General features: G+C 37.3%; 1 protein-coding gene across 5 annotated transcripts in view; it reads right to left on the bottom strand.

Moving 5' to 3' along the window:
• The window catches only part of LOC5575930 (protein wech), a 72064-nt gene extending 60588 nt beyond the window's left edge, over nucleotides 1-11476 (bottom strand). Inside the window, exons 1-2 of one of the 5 annotated variants that reach the window (XM_021843751.1) lie at nucleotides 11330-11476; nucleotides 10740-11044 (exon numbers count right to left, since the gene is read on the bottom strand). The gene's annotated coding sequence lies outside the window, so the exon portion shown is untranslated. Of the gene's footprint in view, nucleotides 1-10739 lie in introns of all 5 variants that reach the window. The other 4 variants (XM_021843750.1, XM_021843749.1, XM_021843753.1 and 1 more) reach the window with 4 other exon arrangements.
• Between the last annotated feature and the right edge of the window lie 7959 nt (nucleotides 11477-19435).

Here is a 19435-nt window from a genome sequence, read left to right on the forward strand (position 1 = left end):
ATTTTAGTCAAAGACTGTTCTTTCTAGTTGTATTTCACAGCGGTTATTGTATGCTTCTAAGTGCAAATCGTCCTGATCTAATAACTAATAATCCATTCGACCTGAACATTCATCCGGCGGCTTCTAGGTGAACCTCACCTATCCCTGTTAATTGCCCATTCCACCTTACGGTTCATTAGAACTATCGGCCATTTTCGGCCTAACGGCATTCGGCCTAATAGGATAGGACCACAATAACACGTTCAGACAGTACTATCAAGGTTCCACCAAAATTTCTTTAAAAATACTCACAAATTTCTGCAGGCATCCTTAAAATAGTTATTAGTAGTATTCCTTTGAGAAATCCGTCTGAAACTGTCTAAGAAAATGTCTCGGGATTGCTGTAGATTTCTTCAGGATTTGATTTTAGTTATCCCTCGATTATTTATTATATCAAATGAAAAAACTACAAAAACACAAAGTATAAATTTAATGAATTTAATAGTAACCATTGTTGCAAAGATTTGCCGATAAACTACTCCAAGGATTTCTTGAGTTTTTTTTTTCTGGGATTCCTCTAAGTACTTTTCTAAGAGTTTCTCCAATGAAACATTTAATTTCTGAACAGATTCCTTCGATTATTTCCTCTTCAATTCCTCCAGAAATTATACTCAGGGTTTCAAGAAACTTTCAATGTTCACTTGTTTATTTTTCCTTTTAGTATTTTTTTCCTGGCGATCTGACATACATTGTTTCAAATTCTATCAAGGATTGATATCTTTTGAAGAATTTCATTAAAGAGTTTTCATGAAATATATCTGAAGATTTCTCTAATTTTTTTAGAAACTCCCAATAGTTATTTTCTCAGGAGCACCGCTTAACATTCTTAACATTACCTTAAAAAGATTAATAATACATTTTCTGATGATTTCATGAAAAATGCATCCAATTCTTTCATGAAGTCCTCCAAGGGTCTATCCAGGAATTTAGGATTTTGCAAATTAAGTTTTGGCAATGTTCTTAGAGAAATTCATAGATGAATTATAATTACAAAAATGAAACCCGAACGAATCATTAGACAAAATCCTTGCAAAATCTCTTAACTAAGTATTATAATGTATCCTTGGAAGAATTCCTGTTTCAAAGTTTTAATGAATTCTTGAAAAAAAAGTATTTTAAAGAAGTCACAGGATTAATTCCTGTAAAAACTTCTGCGATAAGTTTAGGATGAACTTTATTATAGAACCTGGAGGAAATTAAAATATAAAATTTAAGGAACCTGTTGTTAAATGCTTGAAACTTGAAACTCTTGAAAATTTCCAAATTTCGAAAATCTCTATATGAATTTTTTGAGAATTTTGTAAAGAAAAATCCTTAACTAACTCTAAAGAAAATTATTAGATTGAACTCTAGGGAAAATTGCTAATGGTATTCTAGAGAAATTGTTTCAAGAACTATTATATCTTCTTTTTATGTGAAACCTGGGGTAATTCACAGAATAATACGAACAGGAATGCTTGGAAAAATATATAGGGAAAATTCTTAAAGTAGCCTAAAAAGCATAAAAAAAATAAGAAATTCTTGCAAAAGCCATTTCTGTAGAAATTTCTAGGATAATATTTCAAAAACTACTCTGAAAGAAATTTAAGAAAAATGCTTGGAAGAGTTCTCATGGAAAGATTTTTAGAAGGAACTGAAGAAAAAAATCTCGAAGTGATTCTTAAAATATTAATTTTTAAAGCGTTTCTTTTGAGTTTCACATCATGTTTTTGGCAGATTCCTCGCAAGATCCACTGCGGAATGTTGATAAAACTTTCAAATGATGTTCGGTGAGATCTTTGACAGAAGCCTGATTTTGAGTTGGACTCCAAGTATTATTCAAATAGTTCATCATGATGCAATTTTACATTAACATGAATTCTTAGGATATTTTTTTTTTTTTAATTCAAGCAAAATATTATTTACCTTTGGAGCAAGTCAGTTATTTTTTCCGTCGGCCAGGGGGGGAGGGGGCAACGGCCCTCTCCTACTCCCCTATGGTTACGCCCGTAGAATTCTGAAACTGATTTCCATAAAATAAATTCATAGAATCCTGAAAGGGATGCACAAGAAGTCCTATACAGAATTATCTGAGAAAACTTGGCAAGATTATTAAATATCTCGCCAAGTTTTAGTAGAGAATCTTAGGTCGAACTTTCATTACATGAAAAAAACTAAAAATTAAGTTTGATAAATTGTTATTTTGGGAGGGCGTTTTGCTCCCGTAAAAAATAGCAAATTGCCTAAAATTCACATATTGCAAAAAAAATGCAAAAAAGCCACAAAAATTTCACATTTTTACTTAGTTTTGCGAAAACCAGTTTTTTTTTAGTATATTACAGTTAGCACTGTTATGTTTTTTTACGAACATAATATTGTGTATTTTATGCATATATAAGTTCATGACTGGAATAAAGTATGACTGTTAGAAAAATATCAATATTTGGTGTTTTGGCCAACGAACTTTTGCCCCACACCAGAAACTTGCCCCATCGGTGAGGCAATAGTTCGTTTAAGACTATCAGTTCTAATACTATCATAACTAAAAATGTGTTAATATTGTGACAAAAGTTTGCTCAGCAAAATTGTCGCCAAAATGCTGAAGGTTCACTGTGAGGTAATTATTTCTTGTCAAATGTTAGTTTTTCTGGACATATTCATTATTTTGCTTAGGTCGAACTTTTGCAAAACCCTATTCTGAATTATTTCCTAAATTTCATTTGAAATTTTGATCTTGTGAAAAGAAAAAACGACATCAAGATGTATTATGTATTATTAATTATGTACTGACTTTTGCTGCTTTCTATTCAGTACTGCATCGTAAATTGAACATCAAGACAACTTTCGACTCCTTCAGATTTTTAAAGGTGACCAAGAAATCACGTAGACCTATTTTTGGGATTCTAACACTCCCTCTTACGTTGTAGCTAATATTATGTGAACAACATTCTCATTTATTGCCTGCTCCAATCAAGGATCACTCGGACTATGCATGACCATCTTTTATTAGACAAGCACAAAATTGTAATATTCTTATAGGAAAACTCCAAAGTTCACTTGTAACGTGAAACCGACAAAATCAACATCTTCATTTACATCCAACATCGTTAGATAAGATAACGATCAATTATGGTACGACAGCATGCTGTAGTTTGCTCCACCGCCACCACCACCCTTTTAAATGCATCCCACCATTTTCTTCGTCGGTTTTACGAAAATGATCATGCCGTGTCTTCGTGTTAGGCCTCTCCATGCGTTGTGTGAATTCGATAGTTTTTCTCACTCTGCTCCTATTTCACTTCACTTATTTCGTATGCAATGTGTTGTCTGTGTTGTGCTTTGGTAGGTATACTACAATGAGTGCCAGGCGAAGAAGACGGAAGGAATGTTTGAAAAGTGCCATGAACGGAAAAATTGTAGTATTGTTGTGTATATTCACAGCAGTGGAAAGTGAATCGTGAAAACATGGGCTCTGCTCATGGAAGAATAGGATGGGGAAAAGCCAGTGCTGTCAGATTTTGCGAGGCGAATCGACTCAGGTTCGAATTGTTCAATAATGAAGAAGAAAAAGGTCAATTTATTCAACATGTTATTCTTATTTTTGGAATTACATCCCAAATGAGTTTACATTTTCAAGTTTGCATTAATTAAATCTTCGATACTAATATTAAACTCCAAACGGTGGTCACTATTTGTCTTGCTTTACAGTCACTCATGAGAGGCATGTTTTTTTTTTAGATTTCTAACTCAAAAACATTAGAACAAATGTTAGGAATGTGACGCAGGTTCGAATGCTATTCAAATAATCTACTTTGACTCTTAAAATCATAGAAATCTATGGTGGCTATTCGTTGTTTCTCAACGTAAAAATTGTAATTTTTGATCTAACAAAATAAAAATAGAAGCTATTTGTTCATACAGGCATCAGGTTGATCGTTAAGGTGCTCAAGAGTTTGCATAAATGTTTGGAAATTGTTTAGGCAAAATTTGAAGTCAACGTGGCGACGGTATAGGGCAAAGCTAAAGACATCATAAAATGTGCTTATTCTCTTGAAGTTTTGCAAAATATGCTTGATGAGGAGAAGAAGTTCATCAAAAATTCATGTTTTTACAACGTTTTTGCAAAAAAAAACAATCCGAATGCCGTTTGGCCGAACGCTATTTGGCCGATTGCCGAATGCCGTTTGGCCAAAGTTGACAACAACAGTGAACTACATTCAGCATGCATTTGCAAGGATGGAAATCTAGTGATCATGACAAAATCCGCGATGCATCGCGGTTGTTCTTTATCGTGCGATCATAGCAACAACCATTAACCTTTTGTCGTTAAGATATCACAACAATTTACGCTCCGCGATTTTTGCATCGTTCTGCGTGTGGGCTAGCGATTAAGTGTTCGCGAGCCATAGTTTTATTATTCTGAGGATTGTTCCATTATTATCAATTGATTTCCCTTCGGATATATTGTTTGCGATTCTAAAATCATTCGGGCATGGTTTTAACGAAAAATAATAGCGCGAATACGTCATGATTTAAGTTGATCGCTACTTGTAACATTATCCGATAAACTCTTTGTCCCACGAAAAACATTGCTTCGGATGCTTCTTATGTCGGTGCAATGCGCGCATGGTGAGGTTTTCAAATCATGCTGCTGCAAGAGCGACGGCCCTCTTAGACCGTTCGAATACCATGTTGTTTGTCGCTAGAGACGATTTTTTTCCATCCTTGTGCATTTGTAATGAATTTCAAAGCTAAATTTCAAAGAACAGTTTATTCTTAAAGATAAATCATTATTGATTTACAGCTTTTAAGTATTTAAGGAATAGTCAGTGCTGAAATAAGAACATTCTAAATGTAAGCTGAAATAAGAATGATCTAAATGTAAATTATTCACTTCTCTGCTAGCAGTAATAGCTGCCAGCGTAGGTTTTTACATTGCGTTGCAGTCAGCTTTTGACAGTTATTAAAACGGTTTACGACTTATTCGTCTTTCTGTATCATCGATTTGCTTCAATCCTTCTGATAGTTCTTAGCAAACTAAATAATTTCTAGAAACCACAAGTTTGGCTTCTTCGGAGAAACAGTTAGCTTCTTTAACGTAAGTGTTCACCGTGTCGTTCGGTTTAATCTTCTATAAGACTCTATGAATGTATAACAAGCCTTGATTCCATTAACTATGAAAAATATTGAAATATGAAAGAACAGCCTATGATCAAAAGTAGGAAAAATCTCTTATAAAATATTAAGCTAGTGTAATGCAAATAATCATTATATCAGTATAACTTTAAAAACTGCCGATGATTTGAAGAGGGTAAAATTTTCAATTGAAATATAAGCTGAATGATTGCCAATAATAATGAAACCAGTACAAGTTCAGTACAAGTTGAGAGAAAAGTCTATGTTTAAAAGAAGAGACAAATTCTTATGAAATTATCAAAAACATTTCAAACCCTAACACTCCGTTGGTAGCCAAGAGACGAACCAACCATGAGCTCAGAGTCTTGACACGAGTTCACAACTTCGTCCTGAATGAATGGATAGTTTTATCGTTACGTTCTTACGTTAGCACAAACCCCAAGAAATTGAGTGATAGTTTTATGCTGAGAGTTTTATGTATTCTCTTGGAGCACCAATATTGCGACAAACATGACGTCTTGCCACATCATGAAGATTAACAAGTTAACTAACAGATTAGTTATTGGTCCACAATTATGAATCCTACACATCAGCGTTGAAAAAATTTGTTTTTTTTTTGTTCTTGATTACATTCGGCCAAATGGCGTTTGGCCAAACGGCATCCGGTCAAATGGCTGTACACCATATTAGACCTAAACAAATTTGACTGATTTTTTATCAATTCCTCAGGTTGCTTAAGAAATTTTCAGGAAACCTTCAAATTTTCATAATTAATTTTTTAACTGTCCCTTCTGCTGCTAAATTCTAAATCTGGGATGAAAATTTTTAAGAGTAAAATAAGAGGAAGTCAAATTTGCTTCGGCCATATTACTTCTCAGCTACAATAGTTTTTCTGGAAGCATTGATTGTTCCACTAGAGTCAAAGTTTTGCTCAAACTAACTGTACATGATAATTTTCTTTCTGCACACCTAAATAGAAATGCCAATATGACTATGCAAATCTCGATTACTATCTCAGGGGATGGCAAGCTTAATGTTAGCGGCAGATTCTGCTATCAACAAACTCCATATTTTGCTGATATATCTACCAGATAAACTGCTGTTAATGAGCTGATCTTGGCAAAAGAAAGAAAAAAAAGTCAATCGAAGAAAAATGTGTAAAGTCTCATTATCATTGATTATGAAGTACACAATTATAAAATAATTTTTGCAAAATTATGTTATGTGATATTATGCATTCAATTCAAAACTAATTCATATCTGTAGCCGTAGTCGACGAAACGATTGGTTTGACGAGGAATGTTGGCAAATGCTGGAGGAGAAGAATAGATCGCTGGCGGTCATACTGCAGCAAGGGACCCAGCAGAACGTTAAAATGTTATAGACTTAAACGGCAACAGCAGACCCGCCTCTCTTGGGAGAAAAAAATCCGCCTGAAGGTGACGAACTGCGACGAGATAGAACTACTGTGCCAGTCTCCAGAAGCTCAACGCATCCATCAATGGCTTTGTGCAGGTATAAGCATGGGAGCATCCTGACGGACGAACGAAAGGTGATCGAAAGGCGGATGCAGCACTTCGATGAACACTTGAATGGTTCTGAGAGCGCAGGCAATGAAGGTAGAAACAACGGAGGAAATGCCATCGTCAGTACGAACAATAGAAACCAACCAGCCCCGCTTTAAGGGAGGTCAAGATGGGCCCGGAGAGTCTGGCCAATTGTCTACACCGGCTGTTAGGCACAATCTGAGAATGAGAACAGTTCCCGGGGTAGTGGAAAAAGGGATAACAAAAAAGGCAACAAGTAAGATTGCGAGGATTTCCGAGCGTTCACCATCCTAAATGCGGCCTACAAAGTGTTTCCCAGATGATCTTCCGCCATCTGTCACCTATAGGCCGAATGTCGTTAGACCGAAGGCCATTAGCCCGAATGCCGTAAGGGACGTTACACCGAAATAACATTTGATCATTTAATACTATTTCAAATGGTTTACTATTCATCAGTGTTTTTTTCTTCTTTTAATCAAAGGCTGTTCTTTCTAGTTATATTTCATAGCGGATATTGTGGGCTTCTAGCTAATGAAAATTATCCTGATCTAACAACTAACAATCCATTCGGTCTGACAATTCATTCGGCGGCTTCTAGTTAATGCAAATTTTTGTGACCTATCCCTGTTAGTTACCTATTCCACCTTGCGGTTCATTAGAGCTTTTGGCCATTTTCGGCCTTATAACCCTTTCAGCCTAACGACATTTGGCCTAACGGTATTCGGCTTGACGGGATAAAACCGTATCATGTACAAGACGCTTATAAGATCGGTAGTTCTCTACGGGCATGAAACGTAAACCTGCAAGCAGTTGGAGTCTTCGAACGTCGGTGCTGAGGACGATCTTTGGCGGTGTGTAGGAAAATGGTATGTGGCAGCGACTTGTAACATTCGGCAAAAGTAGGCATTGAGTAAATGTAGTAAGAAGAAACCAAAATTTTAAAATATTACCAAAAGCTAAACAATACTTATTTGAAGCTTTAATTGAGTACAGCCCATATCTGCTATTAAGTGATTGGACATAATATAAATCTAAAAGAAATTTCATCAATACTACATTATGAGGCCCACCGATAATCCCAATGTGACTGTTATGCGGTTATATTAAGCAATGTGAGAAAAACAACTTGGTATTTGTTTTTAGAAATTTCTAGAACAATGTCAAAGATTTTATTAAGTTGATCAAAAGTATTTATGATTTGATGGCTTTCGACGGTATTAACTAGGGCTGTGCAAATATCGATATTATCGATAATATCGATATTATCGGCTCGATTTTATCGATACGATATCCGAAATTTGCCGACCCGATATTTTCCGATATCGATAAAACTATTGATCGTCCGATAACTGTTAAATATCCGATATCCGTTAAATGTAACATACCATAATTACAAAATTCAAATATTTGACTTCATAATACAACAGTTGGTGTCAAATGAAGCCAGAATAGTCTACATTGCTTGAAAATCCCTTTATTAAAAATTATCGGGTATCGGTTCGATACCGATAATGTCAAATCCGATATATCGTCGATACCGATATTTAATCATTTGGATATCACCGATACCGATAAATCGTCCTTGTGGACAGCCCTAGTATTAACTCGAAATTGTCAAAAATTTCGAATGTGACATATATGCAGTTATGTGCAGTTTAGATGTTAACTATAAATGAAATGTAATCATCCCTTTGGCCTATAGCCACCCGATGGGAAAAGAATAACTCGCAATAACTTATGCATACCATATTTTGGTATCATACCACAATTAGGTATTGTTCAGTTATCAATACCTCATTTTGGTATTATATTAATATTTTAAAAAATGTTTAAAACACTTAAAAATACTTTATGTTGGTATTCGATAGCTATTGAGGACTGCTGCAGGTATTGTACTACTATGGAAAAATTTCACTTTTATATGAAAATCCATCAAGTATTATTGAGGTATTACAATACCTGATCTAATTATCAATTTGGTGTTCGTAGAATACGCTTGAGATATTATTTGAGGTATTTACCTTTTATGCAGGACTCATTCAAACCTCATTCAGGTTGTAAGTATTGGAAATTATCTGGTATGGAATACCTTAGTTTGGTATTCAGAACTTATTTTCTCCTGCTCGGATAGCCATACATGTGGAGTGGCTGTACGTATATATACGTCTTGTTAGTTGAACTTCAGAAAGAATTCCGAGAGTGAGAGTTTCATATTTGCAAGTCAAGTTTGAGATACCAATCGAAGTGTGTACAATAAGTTTGGGCTGTACTAATATTTAAAATATGAGAGATAGCCTTCGTTAAAAAGTCGAGCACTCGACACTGAAGAAGGCTGAAAGTCTTAGACGAAATAGGCCTATCTGTCAAGATAAGCAACATACCAAAGTTTAAAGTTATTTGATCGCGTTACTAGTGATTTTTAGTATTTTCTTTTTTCTTTTGCAAAAGTGAAGTGAGCTTGAGCTTGAGCTTGATTGGCCGCCCGTGGATGCTACTCCAGTATCTCCAGATCAGCTGTACTTACACAAGGAACCAACCGAATGACTGCTTGGGACTAACAGGCATCCTCAGTGTATAGGGTCAAATGGTCCAAAATGCCACTTTAAGGATTTGCGTCGTTTTCTCCTAATGAGATCCACATTTTAACGCCATCCGAAGTCCTAGCAGTAACTTTACAATATTTGCTAGCTACCATCATGAAAACATTTCCCAAATTTAATTTTTTTAAAGGGATTAAATCGAGTAGAAAAGTTGATTAAAAAATGGGGGTGGTTCAAAATGACCAAATGGATGGGGTAGAATGCCATTTAGTATGGAGAACTAGTAATTAACAACCATGTTTCTCCATGAGTTTGCTTTGTGGTATGGAAACGCTTATTCCTTAATGAAATCATCGGAAAACCTTAATGTTTAGGCAAAAAATGGGAAAATGTTGAATTTCACCGGAAAATTAAGGAAAAATCTATGAGTTTATGTCCAAGGGTTGTGGCGGCAACTCTTGGGTAAACATATTTTAACATCGTTTGGCAAAGAATACAAATTGAAACGTTCTAGGAATGATTTAATGAGGTGGGCCATTTTACCCCATCAGTGCGTCTTGGACCATGTTCGCCTAAGTGCTGGTGATCTTCTATTTTTAGGTGGTGCCTGCCACGTCAGAATGCAGACCAATGTGAGGAAGGGGGAGGAATTGATGATGCATTGTACTGGCTCCCACGCAGGCCGTATATACCACTGCATCTACGCCAGTTCATGCGGGAGTGTATGGATTGGGGGAAAGGCATGGCTGAGAGGTTTGCTTTTGTGGTTAGCAGACTGCCTATGAATCAGGCGTAAGGAAAGGCATGCGCGTAGAAGAATGGAAGCGTTTGGGAAACGGTTTCTTGTCCGTCTCTGGTTCTAGCGTTTGCTATGAACGAATAGTTTGAGTGTGATAGATTAAGAATGGAAGATAGAAGCAAGTGAGATATATACAACTACAAAGTACGAGGAAAGGGACGGGCCTGGGATTAAACCCATGACCTTCTGCTTATGAAGTAGAAGCGGTAGCCATCAGACCACAAACCCCGTCTTTCTTTTGCAAAAGTGAAGTAAAGTGTTAAAGTTCAATTAAGGGTTTTCTTCATTAACAAACTATGGACGAGAAATCTAAAATATATGAACATTGCCAATTTTGACAATTTTATATACTCTGAATGTCTAAATTAAAAACTCACAATATGTGGAAAATTACTCCATTACTGCGAACCGGACCAGATGCATTGTATATTCCATTAATAAATATTTTATTTTTTCACAATCTTAAAGCAAACTATAATTCATTATTAGTATACTTCTGGCATCCCTGACGACGGCATGTTTTACACCAGCAAGAAAGAGAAATGCTGAATCCACTAGAGAAAGGTAAAGAAGAACTGAATGTGAGAAGTGCGTTTTTTACGCAAGTACTTTTCCACTAGATTAGATACACACCCTAGAGCAATGTTGTAGCAATGATCAAACTAAAAAGTCAAACGTTAACCCATATACACAACTCACCTTATCACCCGTTTTAAGCTTCAAAAGGTCCTACACCTTATCTTCCGAAGGTGTTTTTTTTATCCAACACTGTCTGCGGATACTTTCACCTTAAGCTTGTTTCTTTGTCGTACGGTCAAGGCAGAAGATCTTTGTTGGCAATTTTTCTTTACTCGTGCTTCTGAGACTACACACTGCACTTTATCATAGTTGAGAAGTTCACTGTCCTCCGGTTTAAGTCACTACTGCAGTCGGTTTGCCCTACACGGCATCACGACACACTCGTCTTCAGTCGATAAAAATATACACTCAACATTTAGTTTCAGCTAAAATAAATACTTCGAGTACACATTACGGGACAAAAAACACACAAAACAACTAATCCGACAAACGTACACCCAGTGCGGTAAGAGTCTTTCTTCACTTCAACTTTCTATTGATTGCTTTCTAAAACATTGCAACCAATGCACCATTAAATATTGCCTTAAAATGCATCCAGGGACCCAAATAAGTGGCCGATCCCTTTTATTTCCCTTCGCTCTAATATGTTCCTTTCCCAGTCACTGCTCCTTCTTTATCTTATTTCTGGTCATAATCCTTCTTTTCTCTACCAATACACTCAGCTACATTAACAAACAAGATCCACAAATTCCCCAGCAAAATAACATGCAAACAGTATGTGGTCTCCAACGCGCGAAAAAAATCAAAGTGTTCAGGTCGAAACGAAAATAAATACTAACTCGGTTATGGCCTCTGTCCCGATCCCGTACCTCGGTTGAGCCAAGCAAGAACCGTTTTTCACAATTCCGCCTATCTATTTGGTTTACTTTCTCCCTGGGCATCGGTGTTGGTCCCATAAGATACCAACGATACCATACATCGAGCGAAACTCACACGACCCGGCTTTGTTTTGGTTCAGTCCTCTTGGTTTCTCTCGTATCAAAAACCAGGCATACCCAAACCCATTCAAACTTACGCGAAACAGAGTATGAAACACCGCTAACCTCTGCCCACTACCTGCGAACCTGCAGCCAAAGCCGGTACATGTAGTGGTGGCATGGGTGGACCGCATACAGGTCCTTTCCAACAGTAATGCTGCGTAGCATAACATTATCACGGCTTTCTTCTATGCTCTCTTTCTGCCGTACAACCAGCATAACCATGTAACTACAGAGAAACACTGGATGAAAAAGCATATACCTATCCGTAACGCTGGCTAACTGCACAATTTGAAAAGACTGATGGAAGTTTCATTTCAAAATGAATTCCTCATGGGTTCTTGCATGGAGAAGCATGGTACTTCGTAGCGAAAATGATACGTAAGGTGCCATGAAAGCCATGTGAAAACTTATAGCCGAGGTTCGGTAAAATCGTGAAATTCACTCTACAGTAGCCAAGCAAAGCAAATCTTTGTCAGCGAAGCCAGTGAAACTCACGCCCATGGCTGCTGTAGGCAAAAAGCCTTGGAAACAGCAAATCGCCCGTTGCTAAGGGCAACCCAAAATTACCATAGAATTTTTTTTGTTTTTTTCCCGCTGCATTTCCCGCATTTAGAGCCTTCAATGACACTACTGATTTAGAGAATTCATGCACCAAACATAGATTACTTGATGAGATTCACGTTTTCGAACTACTGCACTGGGAAGACCCACGGTAGACACGACAAGGTAGGCTATTCCCACGTTTAAACAACGATTTTCCATCAAAACATGTGTCGTCATTCCCTGAGAGAGACTCGCGAAGAGGAAAAATATCAACGTCATATGCAGCCCAGATTCCCCTCTCACGAAACGTCAAATGCAGCCCACCGTTTTTATGGCTGAAAAAGTGAAAAGTATTGTGTTCAAAGTAAACTGTTATTAAAAACCTCAGTCGGTGGAGCAGTTTTTTCCAAAGTTGCTGATAAATCTAAGCAGAAGATTAATTATTTCTAATGTTTGCTACGTTTGCTGGCATGAAATTTCACTCAAATGGCTATTTATGATTCGATGTGATGCAAACTTAATCATTTTTTGCTGAGAGGTTCATGTGAGGATTTGAACAGCATGCGCATAATTGGTATGCGCATGCGCATAATTGGTATGCACAAAGTGGAATAAGAAAAAAACTCAGCAATCACAGAAAAAGAAGACCGTCTTCGCGAGTCTCGTCTCAGGTCATTCCTATTGTCAAGCATGAGGCCTTGAGGATAGTAAAGGAGAGCAGGCCTTGCTTTCTTTTGCACTCGTTCAAGTTTGCGATAGGAATTACGTCACTGCTAAATGTCATTTCTCGGAGTATAATACCTTGCTTCATTTTACCGTGGGAAGAGCCACGTGAGTTTCTCGAAATTCAAGCCTACTACTATTACCATTCCCAGCACTGCTTATAGCTGTCAAAAATTGGTGAACTCTTTCTAGGCACGTAGTAATCCAAAAAGAACATGACTGCCCGCCCATCAAAGCATAACTGTCCCATGTGAATTTTCGAGCCGACGAGCTTTTTCATTGCAACACTCATGTTTCAATATATAGTTTACTATACATATAAAAATGAACACACTTTGTTCGAAAATGTTGTGGAAAATTTTGAAGTCAGTGTAGTCCCATATCGAAAAATAAAGGCATAACAGTCTCTATATGAACTTTCCACCCCAATAGCATCTGCAAAACGCGAAATACATTAAAGTTGATATTTTTTGCTTAACAATATACGCAAAATGTTATCTTTGCTATATTGATAATTAAATATGGCAAGCAGAAATGTACTGAAAAATCAAGAACATTTGTATGAGTGGACAAACTTCAATCTTTGAGCGCTATTTTCTCAATGCCTACTTTTTCCATATGGGACAGTTATGACTTTATGGGCAGATGAGCCTTTGAAACTATTTCACAGCACACGAGCAAACTTTTCAGAATACAGTTAACACAGTTGTTCCTATAGTAGCACTACTAATAGAAACTATTTTATATTAAACAAAATAACTGATCAATTAAAAACTTTTTTACATCAATCGAGAGCTTTTGATCCACACTTTAAGGAAAAATATAAAAGTTTTGTAAAAAAACGATTTTGATTTGTATTTTGCCTACGCCGTGAAGCTAGTGCTACTAAAGGAAAAGAAATTAAATTAGTGCTACTATAGGTACATGTGTTCCTTTAGTGGCTCAAGCCATAATAAATACACAAATATGAGTTTTCGAAGTTTTCATATTTTTTCCACAGAGCTAAGATAAACAGCTTTCAGATGATGTAAAATAAATGCCGCTGGCTTCATTTTTCGATTTTATACGAATATTTGTTCTTAGCTATGCGGCTATTGGTACATCGACCCTACCAAATTTCAATAGAATCGATTGAAAGACAGCTGAGAAATCGCGGTGGGCGTAAAGTGATTGAATCAGTTATGTCCATTCAATAGTGATGAATTGGCGAGATTTCTTGAACATATTTATTTCTTATAAAGTTTAGCTTTTTTTGTGAACAGAGGGTTTTCAATCATTCAAGAAACCATGTAGTTGAAGAAGGATAAAAAAGCAATGTAAAGAAACTTCAAGATAAAATAGCTCAAAATTGAAGAATCATAAGTTGAAATAGTAAGCCTTGGAGTGTTCAAGCATCATATTTCTAGAGCAGCAAAAGGTCAAAAGGGCAGTGCCGTAGCGTGCTATTGGTCGGATTGGCACCTGCCAAGGGCGCCAAATCGCGTAATGCACTTAGTAAATTTTGAAAGCAATTTATTAAATAGAGCGGCTTTTAAGTCACAAATTCAAAAAAACAAAATCCTTAATTTAATAATGTAATATTAAAAAAAAACCTGTGGTCCCTATAACAAAGCATGATGTTCAATTTTTGGTTCATATTTGGAATAAAAAAGGATTTTTTTATCATTACTCAAATTATATAATCATTATAAGGGTAATTTACGGTTTCGGCACCATTTGACTATTATCGGCAACCAATTTTCAAACGCCAAATACAAAGTATTACTCTATCAAAGCACATCAATGATAACAATTCAGATGATTCTGAATTATATTTCCAAGACTGAACATACAATTTCGTCAGAGATGTCATCAATTCTATTGAACACGCCTCAAAATACGTCTGATTTGGAGCTGCCGAACAGATTCGCCTGCAGTTCTATTGGGAAAGCTGCCGAAGAGAATGATCAGGCTCGAGACTGCCGACAACGACCACACTGGCAAGGATTTTCCTACTAGGTGGAATTCTCACAGCACTTTCTGGCCATTAACATAACACAAGGTTGGTTTTGGGCAGATTTCTTTTGGAAACTCTTTTAATGCTTTATCATAGACTCTTGCGCAAAGTTCTCAAATAAATTAGGCCTGGGAAAAAGTGTCACAGTATCCCGTGAGTTTCTCAGAATCTTGAGCAACATTCTCAAAAAATCTTATGGAACGGAAAAGCAAACATAAAAAGAAATCTAAAATAAATTAGACTTTGTTCCTAGAACCATGAATTTGTTCCCCATATTTTACCTGATTAGCAATCTGGAAATCTTAGGATACTAGAACAGTTTTTATGTGATTTTGAGATCAAATATGCTTTGATGCTGCTTTAGTGATCTAATCTACTCATAATGATAATAAATCTTCAAGCTGTTCAGTGGAATACCTATAAGTAAATGAAAACCGAATTCAGTACTATATCGTTAAATTCCAATATAAAATTAATATAAAAATCTTAATCAATGTTAGCACATTCTATTCAAGGTATTATGAAGAGATTCAGCAATTTTACTATCAATTTCTTTAATGTTGTGCTTTTCACTAAACTTTTCAGCGATATTTTTTGCAAACTACAACCAGTTGTTTCTGCAGACCAATATTTTGTATGAATTTTTTCAAATTATCTTTAGGATAAACTTCAATAGTTCGCACAGTTTCTTTAGAGAAGAAGTTCAAAATGTTTTGTATACCTCTTAGTGATAGTGAAAACGAAGTAGGTGACTTTTTAAATCGATCGTCTCTCCACCTCGATGAATGAAAAAAAAATCAGTCTGTACCAACCACGTGACGCGAACGGTCACTTTTGAATTCGCTCAATAAAGTATTCCTAAGTCAGTCAGTTGTATTCCGTGCCTTTTTCGGGTTCCGGTTAACCGAGATCCTTTAGGTTACGGGCACTTCAGTGAAGGATGGTGGTGGAATTTTCCAGCTGAACGGAACGAACTATGAGAATTGGCGGTTCCGAGTGAAACTTTTCCTGGAAGCTAGGGAAGTTGCGGAGACGCTTACAGAGGACGTGCCTGAAGCAGAAGGTGAGCCGAAGAACAAATTCTTGAAGACGGACCGGAAAGCAAAATCCTTGTTGGTCGGATTCGTGCCGATCGAGCGGACTACTCGATTGAAGAAAAATCTGCTGCGTTCGTTGGCCGAGCCGGCAGCGGTAAGAAGCAGAAGAAGTTCAATAGAAAATGCCATCGTTGTGGAAAAACTGGCCACATGCAGAGAGACTGTCTGATCAAAAAGCCTGACAGCAACGCTAACGCTGTTGTGGGAGGTAAATCTGTTACCTTCATGGTGAACCAAACCGAGTCATCGTATGAAAAAGAGAGTGCCGTTTTCATCGTTGATTCCGGGTTTAGCGACCACCTGGTGAATGACCGAAGTTTCTTGCGAGAGGTGCGCAAGCTCGAGAAGCCATTTGTCGTCGATGTTGCCAAAAATGGCGGGACACTGTGTAACGAGCATGTCGTTAAATCTTAAGTTAATGTTAATTTTATTGAATTATTATACTACAATTGAACACAGAGGATATAAAACTTTGAGTTCATTTCGTTCATTTTCCACGCTCTACTTCGTCGTTAATTGCTTGCTGTACATACGGCGAGCATTTGTACATGGGTGTGTTCCGAGGTTTGGCACCTTCTTTGAGCTCTATCTCGTGTTCAATTAAGCTCGTTCTCCCTAACTTCCCCACACAAGTTAGCTGAAACTGCTTCACGACGTCTGTTAATTGATTCCGCTGATCCTCTGTGAGATCGTGCTCGGTTTCTATCGTGTCTACATTGGGATCTGATTCAGTTGGTCCCTCGTATACGGGTATTTCAAGGGTTTCGTCTTCCTCGACTGTTTCACCTGGAAGTTCACCAGTCGGTTCAATCGTGAAACATTGTGGTCGATCATTCCGGTGTTCTACTGTTTCTAGCTCCTCTAATCCTTGGCCTAGGTCTATCATGGGTTTAATCCCAAAAGACTTCCAAAAGTCGGCACCAAGGATCAGGTGACGAGCGATCTCTGGGACCACTAACGTTGGTACTACTTTAGTTAGTCCTTTGTAGGAGAAAGGTACGTTAACGTAACCCAGACAACCGTACGCAGACCCATCGGCCGTTGTTACCCGAATTGCTGCTGGTTGAATTTTTAGCCTGTATTTGTCAACTACGTCTAGGGAATTCAATATGCTTATTCCCGCCCCCGAGTCTAAAAGAGCCTCAAATTCTGACTCAAAAATTCTTACTCTGATATGGGGACATTTTGTATGTTGAATTCTAATATGATAGATTTGGGAAAATGGGTTATAAGTTTCGTTTGATGGTAGTGGTTTGGGAATGTCGGTTAGGCGAGGGATGAACGAATTCCCAACGTCGCACAAGCTCCCAGGTAAGTTCCTGGATTTTTTAACTGGCTATAGAGCAACATCTGCTGGTGCTATTTCCCCATTGACAGAACCACCGTCTGCGTATGGCGACATTGCTGATCGTGACGATCGTGAAGCCTGGATGGATGCTGTCGAAGCTGAACTGACGTCGTTGAAGTCCAACGAGGTGTGGAAGCTGGTGAAGCGTCCGGTGTCGGTGAAACCATTGAGGTCCAAGTAGGTTTTCCGTTTGAAGGAGGACAAGAGTGGGACCACAGTTATGTGCAAGGCTCGGTTTGTTGTCAAGGGGTTTCTCCGAAAGCGTGGTATGGACCTGGGAGGGAGGTACAGATACTACACACGAAATATGACGTAAAGTTTTTTTCAAGCTGAAAGAAAACTCCAGCTTGCCAACCAGTGTTGCTCAGACTCATTTCCACGAAAATAACATTTTCCGAACTACGAAGCCACGAACTACTACAACCATGCTCTATCCTCCTAAGATAGAAGAGCAGATGGTTAAGCTTGAGTATTGCACACAAAATCGATCAATTTTGATCCCAGAGAGCCACAATTCAAGTTTCGGTGAAATGAGATGAGTGAGTGCGAATCATTTCACCGAAACTTGAATTGCGGCCCACCGAGATCGAAACTGTCGGATCCCATGTGCAACACTCTAGCCCAACCACCTCCCCCTCCATCTCAGGAATACAACGCACAGTTATAACAGTTCATGGCTTCACAGTTCGAATTTCGGGGAAATGAGTCTGATCAACACTGTTGCCAACTACAATCAAGGCAAACTTGAAAATCGCTAATTTTTTTTTGTTATGTACCTTCAATCTTTTCGGACAAACATGGAAAAAGGGCCTAAGATTTCAATGCATTTCATTTTTGTTTTTATTGGAAATTGTAAAATGATGCGTTTTGCAATACCGTAATCCGGGGTAACATTGATCAGCGGGGTAACATTGATCGGGATGACTCATCTTGTTAAACGTTCAAATAAAGATTTATTGATGAAGCATTTTCGAACCATGAATGGTGCCTCTCTTTCGTATATTCATAAGCTAATGATAATTAAGGTTTTTGCCAAAATTGCGTTTAGTTCATGTGCAAATTTGTCAACTTTTTGAAACAATGATTTCTATCATTTTCACTGACACTACCGAAAATTCATGTCTCACATGAGTTCTGCAAACGATGTGATCAAGGAAAATGCGGGTGTTACTAAAAATGGCATCGCCGAAAACGATTCCGTTGTCAAATCTTTCATAAGTTTATTCATTTAGGCAACATTAACTAAATACTATTACGAATGTAGAATTTCCTGAGGAAGTTGCCTACTTTTAGGCGTATTACGCGGTTCAAGGTGTTTTTAATTTTGAAATAACTCAAAAAGTAAATGACTTGTAAGAGTTTGGTCTTCATATTCGGCTTCAGGGGCCCTGATTTTAGTAAGTAACGACATTTCCAATATTAGCGAACGTTGTTTACTTGGGTGATCAATGTTACCCCATATCAGCTGAATCAAAAAATCACTTAAAACATTTAATTAAACATGTTTAAATCTTTCGAAAAACAAAATAAAGTACATAGCTAGGAGCAGTGGGTGCCAGTACTTGTTTTAAAAATATGAAACTTGTAACATTTGTATTGTGAAATGAAAAATTTAAGAAAAACTAAAAAAAAATGATCAATGTTACCCCGGATTACGGTACTTTATATTCAATCAGAATAAAAGGCGCTATCGTGACTTTACATTTGAATAAGCATGAGTTGCTCCTCAATCAATTTTTTGTCAAATTTGATGAAATACAAAAATATGTTTTGATCAATTATGCGCTTTTTTTCATGTTTGTCCATTGTTTAAGAACCGGGCTCACGGTGACAGTTTGTGACAGCAAAATCTCGGCTCACTTTGACGTACATAAATTTCGTATCGGTTTCTCCCTCCCAGGTATGGACTACCAGGAAACGTGGCCAAGCTCACCACTAGAGATGGGCAAAAAGAATCGGAGCCGTTCAAAAGATCCGGATCACTTCAAAGAACGAGAGATCCGTGGCTCTTTTTTTGGTGAGAGTCGGTTCATTTGATCAGCATGGATCAGACAAAAATTTGCACATTT

The sequence above is a fragment of the Aedes aegypti genome, chromosome 2, assembly GCF_002204515.2.
Source record: "Aedes aegypti strain LVP_AGWG chromosome 2, AaegL5.0 Primary Assembly, whole genome shotgun sequence".
Classification (NCBI taxonomy): domain Eukaryota; kingdom Metazoa; phylum Arthropoda; class Insecta; order Diptera; family Culicidae; genus Aedes; species Aedes aegypti.